Source organism: Pogoniulus pusillus, chromosome 6 (assembly GCF_015220805.1).
Source record: "Pogoniulus pusillus isolate bPogPus1 chromosome 6, bPogPus1.pri, whole genome shotgun sequence".
Classification (NCBI taxonomy): Eukaryota; Metazoa; Chordata; class Aves; order Piciformes; family Lybiidae; genus Pogoniulus; species Pogoniulus pusillus.
Genome location: NC_087269.1, coordinates 40,089,367 through 40,106,122, shown reverse-complemented (window position 1 = coordinate 40,106,122; position 16,756 = coordinate 40,089,367). Strand labels below are relative to the sequence as shown.

Sequence of the window (16,756 nt, the reverse complement as noted above, 5' to 3'; positions counted from 1 at the left end):
ATAACGCCGGTGGAGCACCTGGGTACAATGACTCTTTGTTCACCAATGTGGTCATAATCCACTTTATTGCCATGATGCAGAGACTTATATGCTTTCTTGCAAGAGGTGTGCTCCACCAAGATTGGTTACATATAGAGGGTACAGGGTTAGATGTAAGGCATGGATAGGGTAATATACCATAACAATCTGAGGGTCAGCCTCTGGGGCTGGCTAACTCTGCCCACCTGCAGCTGACACTCCACCCCCTGCAGCTGCATGTGGGGGGAACCACTCAGCACCTGGTATCTTAACTCCCAAGATGGATTCAAGGACGCTCCCAGCACAGGTTGCTCGTGTTTATGATTTTGTGTCCTCTGCTAGCAAGAATCTCTCCAGCATATAAGATCCTTTGGAGGAGCCAGGGAGTCTGCACTCTGCAGCCTACAGATGCCTTTTCTTCAACTGTGGGCCCATAATGGGTGCTGGTGCATAGATGGATCCTGCCAGGCAGAAAAACTCCACCACTTCTGTTCCCAACAGATGTAAAGGTAAGAGCTGTGTGGTTTTGTTGGGTTGTTTTAGCGTTTTGTGGGGTTTTGTTGGTATTTTTTTAGGAGAGGATACATTTTGGAGCTCTCAGGCCATCTGTTATGCTGGTCATGTGCAAAGGTACAGATACTGCTTTGCAATTTGATGCTGCGATGCTTCTTAGGTAAAAATCATGTTGGTTTTAAGGCCACAGAGTACCAGACTGAGTGTCTTAGGAGCTGGTTACCAAAGGTGAACTCTTTGCTGAGGCAGGACTTCTGAAATAAAGAAGTCCACCCTCAAGAAAAGGCAATGATGTTTATTTCCATGTTAGCACCACATTTATCTTCAGCGCTTCTGCAAGAAAAATGCCAAGAGGCTAATGAAGAGAAGTGATGGACTTAAATTTGGAGAGCACCTGAATTGTGCTTTTCTGTTAGTTGGGATCCAGGATGAATGGGATATTTAAATAGTAATTATGAATATTATAAGAATGTGATCTTTCAGTTAACTGTATCAGTTGTATTTGTGAACTACAGAGAACTTGCATTATTAATGAACACACATGGTTAATATTAGCTTATTTATCATTTGGAATATGCCTTTTGAGTTAATCATACCAGTCATGCCACGTTCCATTGTGATTAATGCATGAAGTTCAGGCAGGCTTTGTTAAACAAATATTTATTATGGCTGATCTATTATACAGCTATAAAACATTTTTTCTCCATCTCAGGTCCTATACACAAGTGTCTTGCAATATGTTGAAACCTTTAACATATAAGCAAACATCTTATTTGTGATGAAAATTGAATAAATCATGAGATGTGTGATCTTTTTTGGTGTTAAATTCAGATGTAATTCCTCTTCCTTGAGGTGGCTGCAGTCATGCAAAGTGGTCTGTGTGGACCGTGTGGGTTTGCAAATGCAGGTTGCTCTGTTGGACTGCTGCCATAATCCATCTCTTGGCTTCTGCTTCTCCTTAGTTTCACCATGACTGGCAAATGGGATGCTTTTAGTGATACACATTTTGTATAACTGGAATTCTTTACAGTGAAGTTGGTGAGATACTGAAACAGGCTGCCCAGGGAGGCTGTTGATGCTGCTTTCCTGAAGGTGTTCAAGGCCAGGTTGGATGAGACCTTGAGCAACCTGGGCTAGTGGGAAGTGTCCCTGCCTATGGCAGAGGGATTTGAACTAGATGAATTTTAAGGCTCCTTCCAGCTTAAAGCATTCTATGAATGCATGAATCTATGAATTAACAGCATTTAAAATATTGAACTGAAAAAGGTAGGGAGCATTTCTTACCTATGACTTCCTCTAGCACTAGAAAAAAAACTGCCCACAGAAGTTGTGAGGTCTCCTTCTTTGGAGACTTTCAAAACCCATCTGGATGCATTCCTGTGTGGCCTGATGTTGGTAATCCTGGTTTGGCTTTGGGGTTGGACTCAGTGATCTCTGGAGGTCCCTTCCAACCTCTAACGTTCTGTGATTCTGTGAATATTGTCATAGCACCATAGAATCATTAAGGTTGGAAAAGACCTCAGAGATCATCAAGTCCAATTGTCAGCTGAACAACACCATACCTACTAAACCATGTCCCAAAGTGTCATGCCCACACATTTCTTGAACATCTCCAAGGATGGTGAGTCAACCACATTCCTGGGCAGCCTGGGACTAAACTTCTCCTTGTACCATTTCAGGCCATTTCCTCTCTCTATCACCTAATACTAGAGAGAAGAGACTGACACACATGCACACCTCCTGCCTCTTTTCAGGGAGTTATAGGTAGCAGTGAGGTCCCCCCTCGGCTTCCTCTTCAATTTAGTGGGGTTTATTTTCATTTTTTCAATCCTGGCTGTGAAGTATTTCATTATTAAAGCCAAATTATTTTTTAAATAAATTATTTGTCAACAATACCTGAATTTAACTTCTTTCTCTTCAGTTTGGTGAGTAAAAAAATACTGAGTTAGGCAGCAGCTGAGCTTGTCGAGGGCTCTAGCCTACTTCAGCCTTTCTTCAATGCTCCTTTAATTCATTCAACGTCTGCTTTAACTAGTTGCAGTGTAGCTGTTACAATTTTCATCCATAATATATGATCAGTTTGTAAGAATTTCCTCTACATGTGAGAAACATATTTAATGCCAACGTCCTCAAATTGGAGTTTGTTATAAATAATGCACTAATAGATGTGGAGAAGCGTAAATGATCCCTTTGTGTTCTACCTGTGAGGTTGTTAGTGCTCCTTTTCAAAAACAAACAAACCCTCTTTTGCATGGTATTTATTCCCATCTCTTCCATCAAAGGGGTTACAGGCTTTGTACCTTTTTATGTAAATTAAAAATCTTTAGCCAGTTCGGTGTCAAAAATAAATAGTCAAATGAACTTGCAGACAACATTTATTTTGTATGTACATTAATGGGCACTTCCATTTCTTCCTGCAGGCTAGAATCCACTTTGAAATTCATGTTTGATAAATTCCCTGGCTTTCCGAGTAATTTAGCTGTCTATAGGGCTGTTGATCCTTTGAGTGTATTGCTGAACCATTGGGACTTGTGCACCACATCTGCATATCCAAGTTCAAATATAGACTCAAGATGATTGGTTTCAACTTTAAGTTGTTGATCTTATTCCTGATAGATTTCTTAGATTGTCTCCCATTTCATTTCTAAAATCTGTGCCTAATCCATAAATACCCCCTTCTTAAATATGGCTCCAATAAATTCACTGATGGCCTTAGTCATTTTGTAAGCAGAGAGCTAAATTAATATTCAGTGTAGCCTAATAACCTGAAGACACAACCCCTGCCTGACATTGTGTATGTCAGTGAGGATCTGAGCACACCCAGCCCAGGTGTCGCTTCCCAAAGTAGCCAAATTCCCTCTGAAAAATAATGTTACACCTTCTGAGCATTTGAAAGGGGCTCATGTTTTCAGTGGGCTATGAAATGAGTGCACACGGGTTCCATCTATTCAGTCTTCTTTGGCTTTGCCAAGTCTTGGGCTCGTTCAGCTTTGCTTTGTCTCTTTTTCAGAGAGCTGATTTAGGGTCTTCTCACAGAATCATGGAATGTGTTGGATTGAAAGGGACCCTCAAAGGTCATCTTGTCCAAACCCCCTGCAGCCATCAGGGACACCTCCAACTAGAGCAGGTTGCTCAGAACCCCATCAAGTTTGACCTTGAATGTCTCCAGGTGGGGCCTCCACTACACCTCTGAGTTATGCGTTCCAGTGTTCCACTGCTCGTGTTGTAAAGAACTTTCTCCTAGCATCCAATCTAAATCTATCCTTCTCTAGTTTAAAACTATTGCCCCTTGTCCTACCACCACAAGCCCTTCTAAACAGTCCTTCCCCAGCCTTCCTGTAGGTCCCCCTCAGGTATTGAAATGCTGCACTAAGGTCTCCCCAGAGCCTTTTCTTCTCCAGGCTGAACAACCCCAACTCTCTCAAGCTGCCTTTGTAGGAGAGGCGCTCCAGCACTCAGATCATCCCAGTGGCCCTCCTCTGACCTACTCCAGCAGGTCCTTGTCATTCTTGTATTGGAGATCCACAGCTGGACACATTACTCCAGGTGAGGTCTCACCAGAGCAGAGTGTCAGAATCACCTCTCTAGATCTGCTGGGGACCAGTGTTGTCCATCAATATTATAGACAGCAAGGCTTGCACCCCCAGCAAGTTTGCATGTGATACCGAGCTGAGTGGTGTGGCTGACAGACCATGAATTGCAATTACACTTCTCTTTTTTTTCTGTTTCTATTCTTTATAAGGAAATCATTCTAATAATGTACCATGTGTGGTCTTTCAAGGTAAATTCCAATAAGTTCTGTATCTTAATTAATAAAACCAATCTGACTAGTAACACCAAGAGTCAAATTTAGAGTCTCTTGGGCCTTTTTATGATAGAGAGGAGAAGAGATGCAGTGGGGAGAGTTTCCTTGGTTGTGTGGGTCAGGGGGTTTATTGTTATTTTGGTTTATTTAAATGAGATGTGAAAACTTATCTCTGCTTTTAATTTCTTAACCAGGGGTATAATGAACTGAATTGATTAGCATCAAAAGGATTAGAGAAATAGATTTTCTAGAACTATATAGCTATATCTCTGCCTTATCTCAGAGGTTAATGTTTATCCACTTGAAAGTCTTTTGTATTGTGCTTCATGTGATTTTTGTTGGGGACTAAAGTGTGTGAAGTGCTGCAGGACAAGGGGACTAAGAGCCTTCAGCTCTAGAATTTAATTTTTCATTTTCCATAAAATCAAGTTTGCTCAGGAGCAGTACCACTGTGCCATAGCGTTTAACATGATTTACTACTTTGCTCACTTAAATTAACAAATTGGACCATATTTCATCCAGGTAATTAAGCACATCTATAACCTTAATAATGTGACTTTCTCACAGGTGCAGTCCTAAGGTCCATCAGCCAAACTTTGTGTTCAGAATTCAGCACAAAGTGCTTTGCTGAATTAGAGTCTCGCCACTCAGATCACAGAATCCCAGCATGGTAGGGGTTGAAAATGATCTCTGGAGATCATCTGAAGCAGGGTCACCCCCAGTGCCCAGGATCACATTATTCAGGTGGGTTTGGAATTCTATCCAGAGCCTCCACAACCTCTCTGGGCAGCCTGGGACAGAGCTCCAGCACCCTCAAAAAAATGAAGTTCTTCCTTCTGCTTAGTTGGAACCTCTTGGGTTTCATTTTTTCCCATTGCCCCTTGCCCTGTCACTGGATACCACTAACAAGAGTCTGGCTTCATCCTCTTGCTCCCCATGCCTTAGCTCTTGATGAGCATTCAAAAAATCTCCTCTGGGGTTGCTCTTCTCCAGGCTAAACAGGGCCAAGTGTCTCAGCTTTTCCTCCTCACACAGATGCTCCAGGCCCTTAATCATGTCTGTAGCCTCCACTGGGCTTTCTGCAGTAGATCCTTTTGTCTCCTGAACTGAGGAGACCAGAACTGGACCCAGCACTCCAAATGTGGCCTCACCAGGGCAGAGCAGAAGGCGATGTGTGTGGGTTGGATGTACACATGTTTCTATGCTCTTTCAGTCCATCTTCAAATATTTCCATGGGTTTCCTCCTTATTTCTCCTCATCATTTCAAGTGTTGAACTGGATAGAGAAAATCTCTACAGGTTTTACATCACTAAAGCCTTCTGAGTTGTGTTGGGCTCACTCTGATTTACTCTGAGACATATTTGTGCTTTCTCTGGCCTCTCCCCTCTCTACAGAGCAATTCTGGGCCCTTTCCTTGTATTTCAGGTATTTTCCAATTGTTCCCTTTTTCCAGCTGATTCTAAACTTTTCCCTCTGGGACTTCAGCTGGGTTTTGGTCACTTGTAAGAGATTATTTTTGACTCTTTCAATTTTCCTGCACCTCTGTTTCCTGCGAGCTGCCTGGTGAAGCTTTTCTGCTCCCACCAACCTGACACTTTTCCCTAGGGTGTCCATTGCATCTGTTCCCATCCCTCCACCCCCTTCCCTCCCTCCTTCCTACGTTGCTGTGGCCAACCCAGGTTAGCTGTAGTCAATTTTTGTTTCATCTTGTAGTCAGTCTTATATAAATAGTGGAAGTTTGTCCTTGCTCTGGGTGATTGATGGGGAGGTATATTCGTACATATCGATTGAGATAAAAAATTAGTAGTTTGCAATAGGAAAGGCAAATTAGTCATCAGAAGGAAGGTGCTTGGAGTATTTTAAGAGTTCCTTGATTAATTCTCATGCTGTGAGTTCTTCTGACAGTAAGTTTTATGTCCTGAGATGTGGGAGGATGAGGCAGTAGTATCAGGTTATTGCAAATTTTACTTTTACTCCTTGCTGATTTATTTTACTGGCTCTTGCCATGATTAGACACAGAGGGCTAAAAATGAACTCATTTTGGGGTGACAACTGTGCTTTTCTGTGCTGGAATGAGGAGCCAGGAAGGATGGTGGAGGCTTTAGCTACAAAATTAATTTTCTTTTTCATGAAAATTAATATTTAAAAGCTAGTGTGTGTAGAGTGAAAAAAAAAGACTTTATCCAAGGTGACAAGCCCATCAGTTGGATGTTACCTTGAAGGGAGAAAAGAACTAATTCTGTGATACACTGATTAGTCTGAGAAGTAATTTTTTTTCTCTGCTTACTTGACAATTTTCTTCCTAATCACCTCATGGAAAGTAGCTTTTAATAAACATCATAGAAGACTGAGATGCAAGCTGGGCAGGGCTTTAAGCAGCCTGGCTTAGTGGAAGGTATCCCATGAAGTGAGGTTGTAACTAGATGATCTTGAGGGTTCTTTCCAACCCAAACCATTCTGTGATTCTTCCTAAAATACTTCCTGCTTTTCCAAGGATTTTATGGCATGTTTTGTAATTTTCCTTTATTACAAACTAGAATAGAATTCTTGAGGGGGGAAAAAAAAAAAAGAGGCTTCTATTTGGCACTTTTCTCTAAGAGTAATTTAGATAGAAATTCCAATTAGTTTGGGAAGAACACATTTGCTCTTGCACTCTTTCAGTTTGTTTCAAAAGAAGTCTGATAATTCACAAGCATTTCTCCTGCAAGGCAATTTTACTTAACTTGCATCCAGATGGGAAATAAATAAATAAATAAATGAAAGATGCAGAGAGGCTTTAATTTTTTTTTTTGAGCTGATAATACAGTGCTGTATTCTGTGCTATTACATTTTGGCACAAAGAGGCTGCAAAATAACCTTTTTTTTTTTTTCTTTCTTTTTTTCTCCCTTGTGTTAATGCTAGAAAAGGGTTTTAATTGCTCTGAAACACTTGTTCTATGTATTATCTCCTTGATTAGGAGAGAGGGTTGTAAATTACTTATTCATTGTAATTACAAACTCTTGTATGGAAACCAGGAGTAAATTATATGCCTTTGCAGTCAGCAACAGGAGAAGTTTGGGCACTTTTAATTCATATAATTCTTTGGGTTGGAAAAGGCTTCTAAGATCAGCAAATCCAACCATCAACCACCATGGCCCTTAAACTATGTCCTAAAGTGTCATGTCTACACATTTTGTGAATACGTCCAGGGATGGTGACTCCACCAGTAGTGTGGATGGCAGGAGTAGGGCAGAGACTGTTCCACTTTGCATAGCAGTGTTAAGGCTGCTTCTCAAATGCTGAGTTTAATTTTGGGCCTCTTATTCCAAGAAGAACATTAAGGTACTGGAGTGTGTTCAGGAAAGAGCAGTGAATCTGGTAAAGGGTCTGGAGAACAGATCTGGTGTGGAGTGACTGAGGGAGCAGAGGAGGCTGAGGGAAATCTTCTCACTTCACTCTCTACAACTCTCTGAAAGGAGGTTGGAATGAGGTCGTGATCTGTCTCTTCTTCCAAGGGAAAAGCAGATCATTCTGGACCACAGAGAGGTGGGTTTGGAATCTCTCCAGAGATGGAGACTCCACAACCTCTCTAGACAGCCTCCAGGAATCCAGTACTCTCACAGCAAAGAAGCTTTTCCTCATTTTCAGAGGTAGCTTCATGGCTTCTAGTTTGTGCCCTTTAGCACCTGTTCTGTTGTTGAGCACTATTGATAAGGTCTGGACCTTTTGACCCTTGCGCTTTAGATATTGATAGACACTGATCCTCTGCTCCAGACAACTGCTTGTTCAGTCACAGGGCTGATGAGCTCCAGCACCTCAGACACCAAGTTCAGTATGTATCTCTGTGTGGAGCATTGAAAATATTCTCATCCTGGTGTGAGGAACTCACCCATCTTCTGCTGCAATGCTGAGCTCCAGATTTTAAACTGTAACATCTACAGTTAAAACAAAATAAAGTTCTCATGGCTTGGATAAGGAGAATTTGGCTATGCAGTTTGTGTAACAATGTTCTGCATGTTGTGGGAGTGCTGGGAGCTGTATGGAGAAGTGAGCATCCTCCGTGGATGACTATGGCTTATATCCCTTCACTCCTCAATTTGTATCACTTTCCTGATGTCACAGAGGACCATACAGATGATGATTTCAGACAGGGTTGCTCGAAGGAGATCTGAAACGAGGGTCATGCACTGAGGAATAAAAAGCTCTCAGAGTGCATGCCATGCAAAATCACGACCCAGGAATCAGAGGGTGAACTGAGGTGGGGAAAAAAAAGGAGGAAGAATCAGATTATAGAAACAGAAACACCTTGCAGGCTTCCATGCTGAATTTCCATTTGGCATTGCTGCAGCTGCACGTCTTTGCTAGTTTCTGCTTGAACTTTGGAGGGAGGTATCTGAGATGCCTCATCAGCTATTCAAATGTGCCCACCACCCAAGGCCACAGGCCTCCATCCAGAGAGCTTCTGAAAATATCACCCTCCTTCTCCTTAGCAGCACTAAGTGAGCATTATAGCTGTTTACTCTAGACTAACAAACTTGATTACTCTTAAACCATGATTTTAGAGTTTCCAGCAAGTAGTCAGTCCTCATTAGTTGCTAGTTTAGGAGACCATGGTATATTTAGACATCATATACATTTGTCAGTGAAGAGTAGCTTAAATGATCTACTTTGTTCACTGCTTAATTATGTTATTTTACTGTTCCTGAAAACCTGACACAAGGCAAATTTACATTACTGTGCTCCTAATTAGCCAATAATCCTCAAGGATTTGAATGATACATACCCAAAGTAATTTCCTCATTCACTAAATATGAATTTCCTTACGTTAGGTTAAGAAGATGGCACAATGACAGCAGGCGTCTTGATGATGACAGCTCTCAACATGTTTGTCTCCCGAGTCAAAGTCTATTAAAAGACACATAATCATCTCAGCACCTTAAGAAAGTGCAGAATGTGAGCTCAATGAAGTTGTACACAGAGAGAAACAAAATTTACCCCTTTTAACCATTACTAAGTATCACAGTATCACCAAGGTTGGAAGAGACCTCACAGATCATCAAGTCCAACCCTTAAGTTTCCCTACCCCTTCAGACTACAGATTGGGGGAAAAAAAGTCATGTTTTCTAAACACAATCTCACCTGTATCTCTTCATGCATTAGTCATTGAATCATAGAATCACAGAATGGTTTTGGTTAGAAAAGTCCTTGAAGATATTTGAGTCCAACCGTTCTCTAACTCGACCAAGCCTGGTGCTAAGGTCAGGCTTCATGTGACTATGAGCAACCTGATCTATTGGTGGTGTCCCTGCTGACTAAAGGGAGGGAGGAGCAGATGACTTCTAGAGGTCACTTACAAATCAGTGCATTCTATGATTCTCTCCATAGTTGACTATGCACTTTGTTAGGTTAAAAAAACACACATTTCTTTATGGTCAGTAGAACAAGGGAATAAAATCAACTAGGGAAATATATATATTGTCAGCTCACCTGTATGCAAAAATTACTTTATTTTTTGTTACAAAGACAAGGCTTGCAGAAAGGAAAAATGTATTTGTGTTGCAGTGTGATCATCCTATATAAGCACATTAGAAAAGCACTATGATAGCAGTCATATCCTGAACTTAAAGCCACCCCTAATTAAAGTGTCTGCATCCCACATCATTTCTCTGTAATGATGTCAAGCCACACAGCAATTAGTTGTTCCTGTATGATTGTAAACACTGGTGGCAAATCATAGAAATTCAAGCCGCTTTGCTCATTGAAAAGTACCTAAAATGACATTAATTACTGTGGAGGTTTTGGAATTGGAATTTCCTGAATAGGTTTTGAATGCCTTGATGGGAGGTTTTTGAATTAGGTTCTCATCCTGCTCTTGTGTGCCCTAGTGAGACCACACCTGAAGGATTTTGCCCAGTTCTGGGCTCTCCAGTTCAAGAACAGGGAAATACTAGAGGCTGTCCAATAGATGATTATGAGGATGATGAAGGCACTAGATGAATAAATGCAGAAAGACCTGAGGCTGTTTAGAAGAGAAGAGTGAGAGGAGGTCTTATTAATGTTTATAAATATCTGAAGGGTGGGTGTCAAGAGAATGGAGATGGACTCTTTCTAGTGATGCTCAGTGGCAAGACAGGGGGCAAAAAGCACAAACTACCCCCAGGAGTTTCTGTTTGAACAGAAGGAAAACCTTCTTTGGTGTGAGAGTATTGAAGCTCTGGAGTAGGCTTCCCAGGGAGGTTGTGGAGTCTCAAGTCCATTGTGACTTGCCCTTGGTGATCCTGCTTTGGCAGGGTTATTGGACTTTAGTTGCTTTAGCTCTTGCTGACCTAAAATGACTAGATGAACCTAGCAGAGGTTCATTCCAATTCCTATCCCTTTGTGATTCTGAGACAGCTACACAGATAGGGCCAGGCACTTTTCAGTGGTGCCAGTGACAGAAAAAGGGGCACTCTCCAGCTGAATAGGAGAAAAAAAATCTCTTTTGCTGTGAGGTGCTGAAACCCTGGAGTAGACTGCCCAGAGAGATTGTGAATTCTCCTTCTCTGGAGAGATTTCAAACCCACCTGGACACTTTGATCCTGGGCAACATGCTGTGGGTGACCCTGCTTTAACAGAGGTTGGACTTGATGATCTTCAGAGGTCCCTTCCAGTTCTTACCATGCTATGATTTGTGGCAGTTAATTTTGGCAACAAAGGCAGGACTTATTAAAGATTCCAGATATCATTTGGGGAGGGGCACACAAAATATTTTATTGAGCTAACACAGCTGCTGTGAGTTTGTTTAAAGTAAGAATTACTTTAAACTAAGAATTATCTTTGAATGTGAAGTTGGAGCACTGAAGAAGTATGCCCTCTTGCAGTAGTTCATCTTCTCTTTAGAGATCAGACTAAATGCCTGTGGCAATATGCTGAGAAACACAGCACATTACCATGAAGTAGCTCCATTAGAGACAAAGAAATGTAAACAAACCAAACACATTTGCCACTGGTTTTTAACTCAATTATGTTTCTCCTCTTGATGGTGTTGCGTGGAATGATGAAGCGCTCAGGACCTAAATTTAGGAAACCTTTTTTGTTGCCATTTACTCTTGGAAAAGCCTTTCTGTTGCTGGAGGTGGATGGTTTACCTGAGCCATCAGCTACATAGCACGTTTATGGTTATTGTATTTTACAGGTTGATAGATTTTTATATTCTGTCCAAGTCAGGATCTTACACCACCTGGTTTATTATTTAGTAATTTACAGTGCAGTCAGGCATGTTTGGTTTAATGTAGGATAAACTTATAAATCTATTGTTCCTCCAGTTGCTGAGGTTGGTGTGCAATGAACTACAGAGCTTGATGCGTACATACATTTCAGCTCTGCTTATTTTCTTTGATAGGGAAGCAGGCAATAGATAACACAGTGACAGTAGCATCCCAGGGGACAGCAAAATGTGAGAGCAACACACCGTCAGGTTAGTAGGTCATTATTGTATGAGCACTGAGCCATTAATTGACTACTGTACCAGGCTCAATCTGTGTCAGATTATGGCTTTTGGCAGCAAGGACTGTTATCTAATAGCTAACTTTGCTTCTTCACTATCTTTTTAGTGGGTTTAGTTGATAAAATTCTATGTAAAATAAGGTAAATATATTTCTTACCTTTTTTTTTTTAAGTCCTACAAAACAATAGAGGTGTCCATAGGTAAAATTTCCTGGAAGGAACCATCTAGCAAAATGTTTTTTGCTAATTTTGAGTAGTTTATTAAAGGTTTGCTCAAGAAATTGAGTAGTCAGGTACTTTATCTGGTTTGGAGTAGATATTATTGGTGCAAGGCTGTCAGGAATTGGTACCTGGTGCCTGGATTGTTTTGTTAGTTGGATAGGAAGGAGAGAATAAGCAGGCAATGTCAGCAACAATAAACAACATTTGTACAGACCTGGATGTTTTCTCATAAAATCTGTCTTAAAAATTAGAGGGGATTGTCCATCCTGTCACAGCCAAGAGATGCATGCTGAGAAGAGCTGTGGTGTGTTCCAACAGCACCCAGCTCATGGTAGAAGAAGGTGACTGGAATAATTGAAGACACCAGTGAGGAGAGGTATATTGGAGGAACAAGTTGCCTCTTCTGCATCTTGTATACTGTGTTAAGTTTGAGATCTCTTCACTCCAACAAGGACATTGAAGTGCTGGAGCAGGTCTGGACTGGGCAACAAAGCTGATGAAAGATTTGGAGAGTGGGTCTGGTGAGGAGCAGCTGAGGAAACTGGGGTTGTTCAGCCTGGAGAAAAGGAGGATGAGGGGAGACCTTCTGGCTCTCTGCAACTCACTAAAGGGAGGTCGCGGTGAGGTGAGGGTTGTCAAGGCTTGGTCCAGGCTGCCCAGAGCAGTGGTGGAGTCAGCACCCCTGGGAGGGGTTTCAAAGCTGTGTAGGGATCTGGTTTAGCGGTGGCCTGGCAGTGCTGAGTTAATGGTTGGGCATGAAGGCCTTAAAGATCTTTTCCAATCAAAATGATTCCACTGTTCTTTGGATATAGGAAAATGCCCAAGTCTCAGTGGGGATGAATGTGTGTGATGGTGAGCTGGGGCACAGGAAAGGATAATTCTGCTCTTGCTTAAAAGGAGAGGAAAAGGTTCTTTCTTTTCACTATTTTAGCAGCTGTTGAAGTTCTTCTGCAGTGAGGAGGCTTAGCAGAAAGCAGGCAGGTGATCCTCTGGCACTCATGTCAATCAGATGGCAAATTCCTGGCTTTAACAAACAGGTTGTGGGAAGCTGATGAAGATAATGTTCAGTACAGGGCTCAGTTTGGGCAGAATTTCACTCTGGGTTTAAGGACAAATCCTGCTTGTAGTTCCAAGATTATTTCAGGTTTCTACCATCTTTCAGGGAGATCTTTAGAGATATTTCAGGCTAGAGTTAAGATGCTGTTCAGCCTCACCTCTGCAACTGCCAAATCCATATCCAGATATTACAGTCCAGAGCACAATATGAGTTAAATATCCTTAATTTCCAAAGAGCATCTTCCTAAGAGCTGTTTCATATGGGATTGCTCGGACCTTGGTAAGGTGTGTGTGTTTATGGACTTGGCTGTAAATGAGGTATTCATATTTTCTGTAGTTCCTACAAAGGAAGAGCTGCTGGCAAGAGTGTGGGATACATCATCTGGGACTACTCACATCCCTGCTATGCAAAGAGTCTGCTGGTGTTTGACCACATTGCTCAAGTGATAGAGCCCAAGTTTAATTTCAGTTCTACTAGTAAATTGACCTGCTTGTGACCTTAGGCTGGCTGCTAGACCTCAGTTTCCCTGTTTAGTCTCCATTAAAAATGATTTGTGCTGTGAGTATCAGGTGCAGAGCAGTAATAATTAGCCTGTGATTTTGGATGCATGAAGAAGAGTGTGATCAGCAGGTAGAGGGAGGTTCTTTTCCCCCTCTACATTGCCTTAATAAGGACACATTTGGAGTACTGAGCTCCCCAGTCCAAGAGAGACAGGGAACTACTGAAGAGAGTCCAGCAGAGGCTACAAAGATACTGAGGTGCCTGGATTATCTCTGTGAGGAGGAAAGGCTGAGAGTCCTGGGGCTGCTGAGCCTGTAGAAGGGCAGCCTTGATAGGGGATCTTCTCAGTGCTCAGCAAGAGCTAAAGGCTAAGGGACAAGGGAACAGGGTCAGAATCTTGTCAGTGTCAGGATAAAGGGCAGTGAGCACAAAGTAAAACCCAGAAAGTCCATCTGAACATGATAAGAAACTTCTACGTTTTGAGAATGCTGGAACTCTGGCCCAGGCTACCTCTGGAAAGATTCCAAATTTGAAGAGAGGTTCCAAACCCACCTGGCTGCTGTGATCCTGGGCAACCTGCTGTGGGTGATCCTTCTTTAGCAGGAGAGTTGGACTGGATGATCTCCAGAGATCACTTCCAACCCCCACCATGCTGCAATTCTGGGATTCTATGATTAATAATCATCAATATGGGAAAAAATGTGAGAAGAGGGTAAAGGAAGGCAGAGAATTTTATCTCAATAGAATTGTATTTAGATTAAATGTTTTTTTAAAGTTAATATTTTTCAGCTCCCATTTTTCTGCTCCGTGTCTCAATCTGAGTAACTTCCACTGGATTTCTTGCACGTTTGAAAGGCAGGGATGAAACCATGCAGCAACTGGGTGTTGAGCATTTCACCTCCTTTTTCTATCCCATACTTTCTCTTTTCACTTCTAGAAATTGGACAACAACACATGAAATATGTTTTGTGGACAGCAAGGTCTGACGACATTGATTGTACACAATGTAGAGCTCTTAATGGAGATTTCTCGTTTCCATTTGCTGTGAATTCCTGGGTAGTATTATTTGCTGTATGGTGCAATGAGGCTGTTTCTCTGGTCTCTGCTGCATCTTGCCCCCTTGGTATTTGTTTAAAAACTCATTTGGAAGAATTAACTACCTTTTACATCTTTAAAACTTGACTCCACGGAAATCGATGTACAAATAATTTTTATGGTTACAATAAGTAGGTTCCATAACACAATACAAATCTCTCTATGTAAATCTCGCCTTGGAGGTAGCTATCTGCTCTACATCCCAGTACTTATCCCACTTTCACACCTAATTTTCTTTGTGAATCACACATAAAACTCACATATTCTCTACTGTGCAATGAAATCATGAATTCTTAGCATGCCCACACGGAAGATGTTTCTCAGAGAATAATATCCATAACTATTTTTTAAGGGGGAAAAAAAAAATCCAGGGAAGGTTTTGGTGCACCATTTATTTTTATGATAATTTAAATATGTTAATGCTATACCTAAGAGTTTTATATACATAGACATTTTGCATAAAGAGGAGCTTCCACTGCCGTGCTTGTTTGCAAAGGTGGGAGGGGGAGAGAGTTGCCTGCTCGGAGAACTGAAGGCATCTTTGGGCACATTTATTAACCAACATCATAAAACTCCAGATTTTTAACAACTGTCTTGTGCTGCACAACAGCTCAAACCCATCCATTTCCTTTTGAGAACAGGTGTTTGCCAACTAATCCTTGTGAATTTGTGGCAACAGTTATCAAAAGCTGCCCAAGTTGGACAAGGCCCTGAGCAACCTGGTCTGGTGGAAAGTTTCCCTACCCATGGTGGGGGGGGAGGGTTGGAATTAGATGATCCTGAAGGTTCCTTCCAATCCAAACTGTTCTATGACTCTACGGTTTCATATCATAGAATCATAGAATCGACCAGGTTGGAAGAGACCTCCAAGATCAGCCAGTCCAACCTAGCACCCAGCCCTAGCCTGTCAACTATACCATGGCACTAAGTGCCTCATCCAGTCTTTGCTTGAAGACCCCCAGGGACAGTGCCACCACCACCCCCCTGGGCAGCCCATTCCAATGGGAAATCACTCTCTCTGTGAAGAACTTCTTCCTAACATCCAGCCTATACCTACCCTGGCACAACTTGAGACTGTGTCCCCTTGTTCTATTGCTGGTTGCCTGGGACATCTGCAATTGGTGTGCCCTTGGATCCTGGGCATGTGTGGAAATAGCTTTAAATCTTTAAATTTCTTTCTTTTTTAACTTTTATATAGTGCTCTCACTTCTTCCTGTGAAACTTGCTTATGACAGACATTGCCATGCATTTTCCTTAGAGGCTGTTAATTCCACCACCCTTCTTGAGCATCCACTCACAGTTCATCTTTGCTTTGGTGCATGGGGATGTTAGGAGATCCTCAGTGACAAGGTTTAAGTTAGAGCATAACTAAATCTGCTCAGTGCTGTGACTTTGCAGCTCAGTTTCTGCTCAGTGAGGCACTATCTCAAATTCAGGGCAGCATGGCAGAGCCAGGGGCTGCTTCTAGCAGGGAGAAGCTGATGGGGAGTATTTCTGTCACAGGCTGGGATGCACAAAGGCTCTGCCTGAGAACTGCTCCTGGGCACACCAAGGGCACTTCCACAACTTGTGCCCCACCTTGCACTGAAGCTGCAGGAAGGAGTAGCCAGAACAGAGGACCCCTCAACTGCCCAACAAAGGATTACAGGCCTTGGATGGCATGTGCAAGAGAAAACTGAGGGATCACCAGGGCCAAGCCTCTTCTCCAAAGGCTGATGTCCTGGTGATGTCCTGTTTCTTCTGCCTTCTATCCCCATATCTGAGTTGCTGAATCCAGTTACAGAATCCAGCTTCTGGATCTGGTTCCCACCTGCTGCTGAGTCCAATCTGAGATTTGCCCAGTGCATGCCACCAGCATCATTGCCAATCATATCATTGCCTGAGGACTTGAGTTCCATATTGGTTTGTGTCCCTATTTCACGTGACTGTTCTTCTTCCCATCCCAGATGATTGAGTTTCTTTCCCATTCCATCAGTCTCTCTCCATTCTTTCCTTTCTCTTCCCTTCATGAAGGCACTTGTCCTAGTCCTGACAGCTGTCAGTGGTCCCCGTGGGCCCTTACCATTCCCTGTCACACCTT

At 42.2% G+C, this 16,756-nt stretch overlaps 1 long non-coding RNA gene across 1 annotated transcript in view; it reads left to right on the top strand.

The window, feature by feature from the left end:
- Positions 1-423: 423 nt before the first annotated feature.
- The window catches only part of LOC135176553 (uncharacterized), a 16,737-nt gene continuing 404 nt past the window's right edge, over positions 424-16,756 (top strand). The window contains exons 1-2 of the long non-coding RNA XR_010302718.1: positions 424-527; positions 16,180-16,756. The exon at positions 16,180-16,756 is cut by the window's right edge and continues 404 nt beyond it. This is a non-coding gene — a long non-coding RNA (uncharacterized LOC135176553). The remainder of the gene's footprint in view (positions 528-16,179) is intronic.